The sequence below is a fragment of the Bison bison genome, unplaced genomic scaffold, assembly GCF_000754665.1.
Source record: "Bison bison bison isolate TAMUID 2011002044 unplaced genomic scaffold, Bison_UMD1.0 scf7180017864376, whole genome shotgun sequence".
NCBI lineage: Eukaryota > Metazoa > Chordata > Mammalia > Artiodactyla > Bovidae > Bison > Bison bison.
Window position 1 is genome coordinate 4,600,587 of NW_011494948.1, and position 14,884 is coordinate 4,615,470.

At 38.2% G+C, this 14,884-nt stretch overlaps 1 pseudogene; it reads right to left on the reverse strand.

Annotated features, from left to right (window-relative positions):
- Positions 1 to 384: 384 nt before the first annotated feature.
- On the reverse strand, positions 385 to 7,901 carry LOC105000974 (annotated as a pseudogene).
- Positions 7,902 to 14,884: the final 6,983 nt, after the last annotated feature.

A 14,884-nucleotide genomic window follows, 5' to 3' on the forward strand; every position in this document is an offset into this window, starting at 1 on the left:
CAAATGAAATTATATATAAAACAGAAACAGACCCGCAGACATAAAAAACAAACTTATGGTTACCAAAGCGTAAAGTGCAGAGCAAGGGAGAATAAATTAGGAGTTTGGAATTAGCAGATACAAACTACGAATAGATTAACAATAAGGTCCTACTGTATAGCACAGGAAAAGATAGTGAACTGATATTCTAAATAAAATGTTATTTTCTTTTGTAAGCTTGCTTCATTATTACTCTATTTTGTCCTTTTTATTTTCCTCAGTAAAGAAATACCCATAAGATATAAGAATGTTGAATGGCCTCCAATCACTGTTATAGGTTTGTTTGTTTTTGTTTAAGCCAAAAACCTTTGAAAATAGTTTGGTTCTGGCAGACTAGATAAATTCTCAAAAATTCACATTGTCTTAAAAAATCATTAACTGGTGAGCTTTCACAGTGTAAGACATATTTTCACCCATGTGCTCATGCAAATGTACCTCTCTTTTCAACTCATCATCCTCTTCAAAAATATCATACACATGCTCTAAAAGCTGAATCCACAGGCCCTGAATTACATCAGCTCTCTAGGCTTCAATTATTCTTCTGATTTTTTCAGAACCTGGCATGATGGCTGAAAATAATTCTTTAAAATGGAGTTCCTCTGCCTCTTCTGCAACTTTCCTATGAAATATCACCATATCTCAAAATTTTTTATGAAGTTTAAATTCTGACACTGAATCTGGTATTGGGAGATCTTCACAGCTCTCTTTAGAGCCCAGATTTAAGGTCTGAGTCATCATTTGTACCAGTCTCTCATTTCCTTTGTATGACCACTCATCTGAGACCAACAGGGCCAGAGGAACCACAAGAGGAAGGTCACACCGGTCCTGCTCCATGCTTGTCTTCTGACTGCAGCGTTGCTCAGGAAAGGAAACTCACACATTGTCTCTCTGAGGAGCTTTCCTCACTGAAGGGCCTGAGGGCAAGATCTCGTCTTGCGACTGCTTTAGTTGCCTTCCCTCTCTTGCGGATAATGGTTGGTCCTTTGTTGATGTTGTCTCACTGCTCCTGGAACTACTCACAGATCCAGTGACCACTCTACTTTGGGTTTCAGCATTTTTTGTGTTGATGTGACATCCAATTTTCCAACAGTGGGAAGAGAAGACAAAAGATGAGGAGAGTCTCTTGGAACTGTCTCTTTTCCCCACTGGGCTCAATAGGTTCTCTTTCCTTCTGCAGCTACTGTCAAGACAGGGAAGGTTCAGACCCAGAGCTGTATGGCTGTAAACCTGGGTAGATTCTATCCTTTTTTCTTATAACACATTCACCAGCAACTTGATTCTAGTCCTTTGGTAAATCTTGGTCTTTGTTTAGGGGCTGCAGAGGCTTCACTGGCTCATTCATTACTCCAGTGACATACTCGGAGGACCATGTGGGAATTCAGGTTTCAGGTTGAACACTGGATTTAGTGTTATTATTCAGACTCTCCTTCACTTGAGAAATATTACATTTACCTTCTAGCTCATTAGAGTCATCTGAGTATCTTGGTTGATTCTCTTGAACTAGCTATCATCCATTGAGTTTCACCTTTCTTCAAGTAAGATGTTAATATTCACCCTAAAATCACAGCTAGTGATTCTGCAGTACTGTTTGTGTCTGGTTTGTAGTCATGGTCTTTCAGACTTGTGGGTGTCTCAAGGGGCCAATGACCATGGGTTTCTCCTGGGACAAACATTTGTCTTCACCCTTTACATATGTCTTAGAGCTCTCAGAAGAGTGTGATTAAGAGTGAACTACTTCATGACAATTCAATCTTTCCAGAAAGCACTGTAGCTACAGGCTTGAATTTAGAGCACCATCTTTAATGTTATTTTGGGTTTTTTTTGCCTTTATGGCCTCCAAAAACAAGCATATTTGGTGCTTTATGTAAGGCTGTCTCAGGGATGTTCCTCACAGAAGGTCTTTCTTCAGGTTTTTTGCTCAGCATGGTTCTTATCAATTCTATCAACTCTGGGCTGTAATCTTTCAGCATCAGTGGCAGTTCCTTCAATAATCCAATAAACCAAAGAGTTAATGTCTTTTGCATTGAAAGCATGTTTCCAGGATTGCCATTTCATAAACACAGCATCTCATAGCCCAAATATCAGACGTCTAGTTTTAGGGTTTGTTGAGAACAATTCAGGGCTCATGTGTGTGCCAATAAGTGTTCCAGCCATGCTGCGGTGGTTCTCAAGCACACAGGAAATCCCTAATTCACCCTTTTTGATGATGTTTTGGTCTTGTTAGGAAGACATTTTGAGCTTGCAGAGCTCGATGAAGGAAGTATTTTTCATGTAAATACTGCAGGGCCATGAGAATCTGAACAAACCACTCTACCACCAAAGTGAAAGTGAAAGTGCTTGTCACTCAATCATGTCCAACTCTTTGTGACCCCATGGACTACAGCCCACCAAGCTCCTCTGTCCATGGGATTCTCCAGGCAAGAATACTGGAGTGGGTTGTCATTCCCTTCTCCAGGGGATCTTTCAGACCCAGGGATCAAACCCAGGTGTACTGCATTGCAGGCAGATTCTTTACCAACTGAGCCACCAGGGAAGCCCACCACCAAACTCTCAGGCAGAAGCTTCCCCTTCTGCTCTTAGAGTTTTCGGTACAGAGCACCTCCTTTGCAGAAGCCCATGATGATGTTCAACAGATGGTTCCCCTCCCTCCCATGGCTCTTTGTAGGTGACAGCATTGGGTCCTTCATCTGAGACAAGAGCTGAGCTTTCTGTCCAGCAACTTGATGCTCTCAGCTGAGGCATTTTGGAGCTTCAGCTTTTTGATGACATACTGCCATTCCCGCTGGTCTGTCACAGTCACCTCCCCCTACTGATCCCACCCACAGTCAGGACGCTGAGGTGCCAGAGACCATATGGTGTTAGTGGTGGCTGAGGAGGCCTGGCCTGGGTGCCAGGCTAGAGGCCCAACCCACCGCATTGTTGCTGCTATTGGCTATCTTACAAGCTTTATGAGGAAAAGTCTATTGTATGACATTTGTTTGGTTACTGTTTACTGAGTCTTAAACTAACATGCTATCTAGAACTATTTCTTTTTTAAGATACTCATGAGCTTCAATACAGGGACAGAACATACTGGGTTGGAAGTTTTATATTATTCTATAGTGATAAAAGCAACAGGAGAAATAAATGACATATATCCAGTGATACTACTTTTTACTATTAAAAACATTAAGTAGTAGTTGATAAATTATTTTTTATAAAAACAAAACAAAATGTTAGGCTATAGGCTTAAAAATCAGGCATTGCTGTGAGAGAAAACAGTGTCTTTCCTATTTCCCATTGAACGTATTATTGTCTGGACTTGAGTGCTTAGATGACAGAGTTTGATTTAGTAGATGTCTGAGGAAGACAAGTGGGAGAAATAAATGAAAATCCCACCACTTCCAATTTCATTAAAATTTAGGAGAGAATGGTAGACAAGTAAGGATACTGAAGAAATTTATATAAGAATAGCCACCTACTCTGATTTTCCAGTCCTGGAATTGCAAAGCACATAAGGGTTGGAACAGCAAGGGTCAGTATGGTGTGCGGTCAAGTCAATATGTGGAATTTCCCAGCCACCCATGTGAGAGGTGGAGAGCAGCCTCCTGAAGAGAGTATCTCTGAGCTAGCTTTGGAGGGCTTGGTGTAGCTGGGAGGATACAAAGAGAAGATCTAACCTATACTTCCAAACACCCCTCTGTTCCTGAATGTCACTGGCATGTGTGTGTGCTCTTGGCTCAGTCCTGTCTGACTCTTTGCAACCCCTGGACTATAGCCTGCAAGGCTCCTCTGTCCATGGGATTATCCAGGCAAGAATATTGGAGTGGGTTCCCATGCCCTCCTCCAGGTGATCTTTCCAACCCAGGGATGGAACCTGTGTCTCTTGTGTCTTTTGCATTGCAGGCGGATTCTTTACCAACTGCACCACCTGAAGAGAGCATGCTGCTGCTGCTGCTGCTACAGATGATCAAAAGGCAATATGGCCTCCTGTGGTTGAAGGTAAAGGGATACCTAAGTAGATTCTGCCATCAGACTATGAGCAAGATGAGAGAAGCAGCAGAAATTCAAAAGGTCAATTCAACTGGGAAGGTTCCAAGACACTAGAAAACAAGACAGAATAAGAAATCATCTGCGGCAGAAATCAGCAGCCATTGCCAACTCAATCAGGCAAAACAACAGCTTAGATAAATAATACATTAGCATAACAACCAGGGCACATATAAATTAGCAGAAAAAGACCCTTTTCCCAGTGTTACAATATCTTGCCATACACTATGCTTCTACAGTTCTGCACCCAGATGAGATCTTAGAGAATATAAGAGAACAATGATGAATTTGCATCATCCAAGAAGACACATTTTGCAATGTAAAAAAAAAAAAATAATGATTGGATTGTACTGAGATTAGCAAAGAAAAGTAAGCTTTACTTTCTTTTCCTGCTACCTAGCCATTGGAGGGTAGTAAGAAGGATGAGGAAGTTACAGAAAAAACCTATATATGAACACTTTACTTCCTTCACACATTCCTTCAGGATGATGTGTATCTTTCTGCAACTCTGCAGAACAGTTGCTTTTTGACTTCTCAGTTTCAGACTGTTTTATCTTCAGTTCATCTAAGCTTCTCTCCATCCCATTTTGTAGTCAATTTCTAGATGCAAACTCCAAACTCTAATGGAATTTTTGCAGCGGTTCTAAACTTTCCTCATGGTTGTTACATTGCAGATGACTTGAAACAGCCTGCAATAGTCATTGTCTTAGATTCTGTCACTATTGCTGCTATATCATACTAGTTCTATCATGCTTGAGCTGAATCTTAGTTTTAGAAATTTGCTTTCTGACAAAATTTCCTCAAAATTATTCTTGTAACTTGACTTTTTCTTTTTTTTTCCAGCAATTTTCTGCCACATTTCTAATTGCTGGACTCTAAGCCACATTCAATACTGTGATGTGTGTCCCATTGCTTGATTTCCTTTCAGTCAAATTTTGGTCTTTATAAAACTGGCATTCTTGAGATTCATGTGTGTGTGTGTGTGTGTGTGTGATCATTCTAAAATCATTCCCCTGCATCCAAAAAGGCACAGATGGAAGATACACAAAATTAACTGGAAAAGTGGGTATCAATTACCAGGAAACACATACAGAGCCAACAACACAGATTTACATGCAGGGGTCAAATTAACTAATGATTAAGGACACTCACAAGGTCTGAAAAGAGCCACATCTTCTGATTTCCCTTAGGTCAAAAGCTATCATCCCCACCTCCTTGCTGTCATAGCATCTTAATTCCACCTAAACCATACACTTGCTTCATTCTTCTGCCATTACTGCTAGTGATTTGTCTTCCTTCTCAATATTCCTATGTTTTATTCATCATTCTCCAGCATATTTTCTAGTGTACTACTCTGCAAGATATTGATACTAAACACTGTTGACTCAAATCAGAACTCATTTTATTCTTAATGTGAGAAAAGAGGTGTATCCTAATTCTACCTCCAAAATACACGTGCACTGTAGGCAAGATCTTTTTGTATTAAGTTTTTTTAAAAAAGACCACATTACCTGTGTGAATAGGAGAAAGGGCAAAGCACAAATATATGTACCAGGAATCTACTCAGATAGGAAAAAGAGGAGAGAGAGAGATCTGTTTTCATTTCCTGAAGTTCAGGCTGAGTCAAGTCTCTGACTATATAGCCTCTTGCGAGAGGCACCATGTGGGCAATAGAAGACCCCTGGATGTCTAACACTAGGTACTTTAGCTCATCTTTGAAACAAAAGGTAAGGCAGACTTAAAACGTTTACCTTTATGGGAAGGAGGTAGCGAACAAACACTTATTGTGAGGCTTCAACGTGCCATGTCTGTGAAGGGCAGGCCACGTATATATATTTTTTTCCTTAGGGAGACATAACTGTCCCTATACCAACTGAAATATCAATATATTTTACTGAAATAACCAGTCAAGTAGCTACTTGAGAATTTATTTATTTCCATCATGGCAGTGGTTTTGCAATAGTGTCTGAGGTGTTTGATTTACAGCCCTGAGCTCAGCTGATTCTAAATATTTTCCAGTAATTTATCCCTGAGGTCCATATCTCACTCCAGTTCTCCCTGATGTTCACATTAAGAGTCTCCAATTGCCCTTTCTCTCAAATATGTATTTTTTAAAGGTCTTCCTGTTTCTGATTTCTAATTGATGTTGGTAATCTACTGTGCCTCTGAAATAGCTTTTTCCATTGTACAGATCTCTTTACAAACTAAACCTCTTCTCAGCATTTCTCCCTTTATCTCCTTGAAAGCCAATTTAACCAAAGCCAATTTAACCAAATAGCAATGCTAATTAAAACTTCTAAGATAGAAAATCTGTACACGTTTTACAAGGAAGCATACAGCATCAGGTATTATGACTCCAGGTGTATGGCATTTCATTCTGTGGCAAGTCAGTGTCCTTTTAAAAGCTTCCAAGGCACCAGGCACTGTACTGCAAACTGGGATGGCTCCTAAAGACATAAACGCAGCCATGCGAGAGAGAGTTCACAGCCTGAAAAAGGATTCAACCATGACTGAGTACAGATGACAAGCGCTGGAGGAATAACCCCTGTGGGGGTGCAGTGGGTGCTGTACTGGGCCACTCAGAAACTCCTTTGGGTCTGTGATCCCCATCACCCCTGATCCTGGGCTGCTACAGCTCTGTATCTATCCTTCTCCAGGAATTATCTTCAGCCAAAGAGGTCTGCTCTGCCCAAGATTATGCTTCTTCCTCAGGGAAAACCTTTATTGAATACTGCTCTGTGATCTGCTCACTCAGTTAGATTGGCTAAGGGTTCTTTTCATCTGTACCACATTTCAACCTCTCCTCTTAACAATACTGCTTCCTCCATCTCTGACATGCAGCGCTGCTGAAAGCTGCCCCAATAAGCTTCGTACAGAAAGATATCCATCCTAGAGTCACAAGGAATCCAATTTAAACTGTGGTTGAATCATGGAAAGTCTACAAGGAGTTTTGAGGGTAGTCCAAACAAATACAAATGACGAGACCTGGTATTGTGTTTAGGGGATAATTACAGCAAGGGTACAGAGTGTGTTTGTGTATAATGGATGAATTAAGGCTTGGGGTAAAGTGGGAGGTAGTGTGGGGAGTGGCTGGCACTGAGCATCAAGGTGTGACAAAATGCTGGTGGTGAAGAGCCACTGAAGCCTTGCTAGGCAGTGAGCAGAAGCTTTAAATCAGAGAAGTGACAAGAACTTACTTCTCTATGGAGATAACTTCAACAACCACGTGGAGAAAGGCCTGAAGGTGGAAGGATCTGATACTGCAAAAAACAAAAACTGAAAGAATGGTCATTATACTAAGATATCTAAAGGGACATCTGCAGGATTAAAGGCTTCTAAAGTAAAAAGAATTAAGAGAGGGTTGGCGCCAAAATAACTTTAGGAATCCTGGGTTGTAATATTGGAGGGACCATTGACAAAGGTGAAAAATACAGAAAGAGGTAGAATGAATTGTATTATATCCTTCCATAATTATCTCTACAAACCTCATCACCCAATGTTAAAAATATGAGAAGAATAAAATTTAGGGAATCACCAAATGAAATAAAACAATTTATATGAAGATCTTAGAGCAATGCCTGGCACAGTGAACACTACCTTTATTAGTTTGATAATTGGGTAGCTCTTCACTCTTTTGATTTAGGGATGGACAAATATACCATATACTGTGATTATCCCATCTCTCCTAGAGATGTTTGAAAACATATTACAAATTTCATACAATCCTTGACATATTTTGTAGGCTAGCACCCAAACAAACAAAAATCTCAAAAGCAATATAACATTTTATTTTTAAACCATTGTTACCTCTTCTTTCCACGGGCTTGTGCCATGCTTGTGAAATCAATAGCAGGAAGCAAGTATTTCAGAAGGCAGGCCGTCAAGGACAGCCTTTAATTCTTCTCTGCAAAGTGTTTCTTACTTTAGAGGCCCTCAAACATGAAACAAAGTCTTTACTATTCCTAGCCCTTAAATATTTTAAATATCATTATCAAACTTGGTCTCTAATTACAGTGTTTCTTTTGAATAATAGTAACCATTTTTCACCAGCTGCCCCCCGAGTGCCCAGCACTAACTGAAAGAACTTTACAAACATTATCTCTAATCTTATTAGTAATCCTACAGGATTTTTATTCATGTCTTCAGTTTCCACCTAAGGCTTTGGGATGTTGAATAATTGGTTTGAGGTCAACACAGACCTCAGGCTGCATAGGAGGCTTTCACCTGGGATTCTCTGCCTTTATAACCGAATAGCTAAGTCAGTCCTGAAAATGATCCTGTCGCTCCAACGTGCAGGACAAATGGGACTGATGTATTTGCTTGCTAACTCAATGGATTGCTTTCATGTTTCATAAGAACACCAGTGAAAAGGAAGTGAGAGAGGTAGAAATGTGGCAATTACCAGGTTCATACAAAAGGCTTAGCCTGCTGAAGGACATCCAGCATGCTCAGTATTGTAACTACTTATATTTCTTTGTGCAGACAAAGAAAAGGAGAGTTAGGATTTGGTATCAGTGGAATCCAAAAGGAACAAGGCAGAATAAGGCAAGAAAGGAAAAAAATAATCATCAATATGTATATAATTCATCCTGTGTCTGCGAGTGTGTGTGTTTAGTCAAACCATTCTATGCTTTCTCTTCATTTCATCTCATATCTTCAGCAGTCTCTTCTCCCACATCCAGAAGACTGGGTTAGATTTAGTACGATTGTTTAAATTTGGCTGCTACTGCTATATCTGTCATTTAACTGTTAACAAAAGGGCAGTTGCACAAATTTTCTGTTGGGCCTTTTGCCTCTCTTCATATAGTAACTGTCTTCCAAGTATGACAACAGTGGCCAGAATGAGCAAGAAATGTACTTTGAGTGTCAGATTCCAACTCAAGGTAGTTTTATTAAATTTATCATTTTTCATGGCATTTTACAGGTTTGGGAGAGAGACATGACCATTAAAGATAGGCAGAAAATAGTATCATGATTTTCTAAGATGCAATATAAATGTATAAATATCTATTAAGTGCACTAACAGTAATTTTCATTTTATCAATAGAATACTAGTAATCGAAAGTCTTTGCCAGACAGATGAAAATCAATAGATATAGAATAAAACAGAATGATATATACTTAGTATGTTTTGTTACCTATAATACTTGTAATAACAGAAACATATATTTCAAAGGATAAGCAAAATATTTCTATTTTTAGAAATAACTACCAATAACAATTCTATAAGATATAGCCAGGATGATCACTTTCAGATATATTCTTTAAGACTTGCTTTCCACTAAACAGATATAAATGACAAAAACAATTTTTTTTAAACCTTAAGAAGAGATTATGTGATTTTAGGGTCAATAAAGAAATACTAATTTTTACCAGGTACTTTTCTTATTTTTATCACTTCCATACCTCACTCTTGTTTATGTTAACTTGCAAAAGTTCAAATGCTGGATGGCTTTGAAATCAATCATGCCAACTTAAATCGCATTCAACAACTGTCTATTACTTCTTGGTCAATTATAAAACTCAAAGAGACTCTATGATTATCATCATTATTGATTTTATAATGAAAATTAAATTAAACTCAGATTTCTTTTATAAAAACAAATAAACAAAGATATAAGAAATACAGGGATAAACACTCTGTCAGTCACATTCCATGAATTTCAGTCTAACTTGAGAAGTATGTTAATACTACGACATTCTTTTATTTACAACTTACAGAATAAAGTGGATTTTGTTGCTAAGGAGTTCAAAATGACAGTCGCCTTTCTAATCCATTAGCAAAATGTAAAATGCTATGTTGAATGTCACTATTGCCCTCTTAGACTGTGCTAAGTATGGTTTTAATATTGATTCTTACACATGTCTTATACATTCCCCAGCGTTCAGTACTTTTGATGGCAGGTTGTACTACAAATCACTTATCCTTCATCCTGATCTTTAGATATACATTTTTAATACATTTTTATTATACCACCTGTCTTCCTTTATTCAAGATTATGAATGCATTTTACATGTTGGAAAAGATAGCTTTATTAGAATAATGTGCCGGGAGAAATAGGAAGAATGCAAAGAGAAAAAGGTTAGGAATAATGGCTATCTTATGTCCTATAGAGCAAGTATTTTTTTAAAAAAAGATAATAATCAGTTCAGTAGCTCAGTCGTGTCTGATTCTTTGTAATCCCATGGACTGCAGCACACCAGGCTTCCCTGTCCATTATCAACTCCCAGAGCTTACTCAAAATTCATGCCCATTGAGTCAGTGATGCCATCCAACCGTCTCATCCTCTGTTGTCACCTTCTCTTCCAACCTTCAATCATTCCCAGCATCAGGGTATTTCCAAATGAGTCAGTGCTTCACATCAGGCAGCCGAAGTATTGGAGTTTCAGCTTCAGCATCAGTCCTTTCAATGAATATTCAGGACTGATTTCCTTCAGGATGGACAGGTGGGATCTCTTTGCAGTCCAAGGGACTCGTAAGAGTCTTCTCCAACACCACAGTTCAAACACATCAATTCTTCGGTGTTCAGCTTTCTTTTTCATCCAACACAAGAGAAGACTCTACACATGGACATCACCAGATGGTCAATACCAAAATCAGATTGATTATATTCTTTGTAGCCAAAGATGGAGAAGCTCTACACAGTCAGCAAAAACAAGACCAGGAGATGACTGTGGCACAGATAAAAACTCCTCGTTGCAAAATTCAGACTTAAATTGAAGAAAGTAGGGAAAACCATTAGACCATTCAGGTATGACCTAAATCAAATCCCTTATGATTATACAGTGGAAGTGACAAATAGATTCAAGGGATTAGATCTGATAGAGAGAGTCCTTGAAGAATTACGGACAGAGGTTCATGACATTGTACTGGAGGCAGTGATAAAGACTATTCCTATGAAAGAGAAACGCAAAAAGGAAAAATGGTGATCTGAGGAGGCTTTACACATAGCTGAGAAAAGAAGAGAGGCTAAAGGCAAAGGAGGAAAGGAAAGATATACTCATTTGAATGCAGAGTTCCAAAGAATAGCAAGGAGAGATAAGAAAGTTTTCCTCAGTGACCAATACAAAGAAATAGAAACAATAGAATGAGAGAGACTAGAGATCTCTTCAAAAAAATGAGAGATACAAAAAACATTTCATGCAAAGATGGGCTCAATAAAGGACAGAAATGGTATGGACCTAACAGAAGCAGAAGATATTAAGAAGAGGTGGCAAGAATACACAGAAGAACTATACAAAAAAGATCTTCAACACCCAGATAATCATGATGGTGTGATCACTCACCTGGGGCCAGACATCCTGGAATGTGAAGTCAAGTGGGTCTTAGGAAGCATCACTATGAACAAAGCTAATGGAGGTGATGGAATTCCAGTTGAGCTATTTCAAATCCTAAAAGATGATGCTGTGAAAAAAAAAAATAATAGGAAGAGGAAAATGCCTAACCTAAAACATAATCTATTAATCTATTAAAATGATTTAGAAACAATAGAAAATATTTTAAATCTGTATAGCAATTTAGTGTCAAACTACTTTTGCATACATTGTTTCATTTGATCTTTAGAACCACTTGGTGTTATAGAAAGAGTGGTTATTATTTTCTCTATTATTATCCAAAAGCATTCAATGACCAGTAACATGAGAGATTATGTGACTTGCCCAAGGTTGTAGGGCCAGTAAATAATAGGGTCAAGATGTGAAACAGTATTCTGATTCTTGATCCAGTGATTTTACCTTATACTCTACTAATGATATCTTCTGTTTAAAATAAATACAAAAATTATAAAAGAATCCATGAGCCAGGAAATTTATCCTGCCCCTCTTCTCTCATTTTTTTCTTTGATATTCTGTGGGAAAAGTCCTAATATAAACTTGTGCCTGGAAGAGTGCTTAGCATTTATGAGAACCCATTCAATGTTTTTAAATAAGTGGAAAAATAAAGTAAGAAACAAATTTACACTTTTGAATGTAGTGCCTGAAGAATGTTTGATTTCTGGTCACTCCCATGAATACTATGAAACTAGTTAATTTTCACTTGTCACTCTTAGTCACAGTGTTTTGTTTACATGTAAACTGTGAGTAGATAAATTATCATTTCAATACTACTGCATATTAATTATTACTTGCATATTATTGTTTATAATAAATAGTGCATAACTGATGAAAGAAGGGCTTCTCTAGTGGCTCAGATAGTAAAGAATCTGCCTCTAATGCAGAAGACCTGGGTTCAGTCTCTGGGTATTACTGTTTATAATAAATGGTGCATAGTGAATATCCAATCAAAACAATATAGTTACAACAAACTGATGCCAAAGCATTTTACTTTTCTTCTTGATTTTAATTTCTTCTAATACCTTAGAAATAATGGTGGTGGTGGTTTAGTCGCTGTCGTGTCTGACTCTTGTGATGTCATGTACTGTAGCCTGCCACGCTCCTCTGTCCATGGGATTCTCCAGGCAAGAATACTGAGTGAGTTGCCATCTAATAGCCATAGGCAATTATGGTCACTTAAATTTCGATGCTTTCCTTACAGCTCAGTTGGTAAAGAATCCGCTTGCAATGCAGGAGACCCCTGTTCAATTCCTGGGTTAGGAAGATCCCTTGGAGAAGGGAAAGGCTACCCACGCCAGTATTCTAGCCTGGAGAATTCCATGGACTGTATAGTCCATGGGGTCACAAAGAGTTGGACACCACTGAGTGACTTTCACTTTTACTTTACAAATTTAGATTAGTGGAAAATTTGATCAATTGTTCTTATAATTTTCCTTTGGAGACTAAGAACCCCCATTAGGATGACCCATGAATCATATGTGTGTCTGCTCAGTCGCTAAGTTGTGCCCAACTCCTTGCAAGCCCATGAAATGTAGCCTGTCAGGCTCCTTGCAGTCCCTGGGATTTCCCAGGCAAGAATACTAGAGTGTGTTGCCATTTTCTTCAGGGGATGTTCCCAACCCAGGGACTGAACCCACATCTCTTGCATCTCTAGCGTTGGCAGGCTTATTCTTTACCACTGAGCCACATGGGAAGCCCCATGAATCATATACTTTATATTAAGTATGACTATTTCTAGCCTCATTAAGATATTTCAAAATTCAAATAGAATAGAAATTGTATAAGCTATATAAGTATCTACCTAATTTGCATACAAGCTAGATTTATTGGGTATTTGTTAATATTTCTCAAATGATCAATTAATGTCAAAAGTCATAAAAACCTAATAAAATTGTTTGAATGTGTACATTATTTTACACTATATATTGATCATTTTTTGATCCTCATGTTAGCCTCATATCATGTAGTATTAGGGTTTTTGCAGAGATGCATGTGGGAGAGGGACAAAACTGGCCAGATGCTCAAGAAAACTCACTTCATCTTTCTGCATCTGTAAAATAACTATAATTTCCATCTTCACCTGCAGTTATATTTTTTTATGTAGGGCCATACAACTGGGTTCTGTCTAATGCAATGTGGTAGAAGGGTGTCTTATTCTTAGAAGAGTGTCCTGTGTTTAAACCTAAGAACTTGCTTTGTGAGCCTCCACAATCTCTTATATTTCAGTAGTGATCAGGAAAGTTATATTAAAGGTAGTGACAATGTGGAAATAGCCTATTTTAAAAATTTAATTTTTAGAATAAAGCCTCCAGGAGAATCTCTGAAACCTACTGGAATTTGAATGAATAAGAAAAAAGTTTGTTGAATTATAGATCTTTGATTTATTTGTTAATACATCATAGCTTTGCCTTCACTAAATAATGAGGATACTGGCTATGTGAATTGTTGCTATGAAATTACAAAAACAACAAAAAAAGGACATTTGTTTACTTAGAAATCAGAGAGTGGACAAAGAAAAAATTGAAATTGAAAGCTAGAAGGCTGGTGAATTGTATCATGCAATGGCAAAATACTTGTTTACCAGAGATAACACTGAAATCAGACCATAGGCTTGTAAAGCTAGCAGGTCTAGAGAGAAGTGTTGAAAATCACTAGTTCAGCATGGTTTGTTGTTTATTATTGATTTAAATAACAATTTACATGAAAGAATGATCTTTCTTCCCAGGTGGCTCAGAGGGTAAAGAATCTGCCTGCAACATGGGAGACCTGGGTTCAATCCCTGGGCTGCGAAGATACCCTGGAGAAGGAAAGGGCAGCCCACTCCAGTATTCTTGCCTGGAGAATTCCATGGACAGAGGAGCTTGGCAGGCTATAGCCCATGGGCTTGCAAAGAGCCAGACACAATTGAGTGCGCATACACACACAGAGTTTGGGAACTTGGCATTGGTAGAAAAGTCAACTAGTTCTAAAAACTAGTAAACAAAAATTTCAGCAAAACCCAAGCAAAAATGTTCATTCGAATAAAGTGACCCAAGGAAAATGTCAGGTTAATTTATAGCCTTCTCATTCAAGTCTGAAAGCTTGCAGATAGCCACCATTAAATTGAATGAGACAGATGTGAGAGTGAGAAAGTAGAAAAAATAAGTGGTTTTGAGAATGATGTATATTAAAGAACTTTAAGCATGGAACAGACTAGAAGCAAAGCAAGGTCTTTGAAGCCTACTAAGTTTTCAATAAAATTAGGACCATAAAAAAGTTATGACTTTTTAAGATTTAAAACAACTCCTAAGACTTCAACCTCCATGAACAATAGACATGTTTCAACAGCTCCTCAGGTCTGCAAGAGTAATTTCTCCCAAAACTATTTTCTATAAATAATGAACTAGGAAGAACCTCCAGAGTGTGGAGCCAGGGACCAGGAAAAACCATGGATAACACAGTTTCCCTAATAGAGTAGCTTCAGAAACAACAAAAAATTAACAAG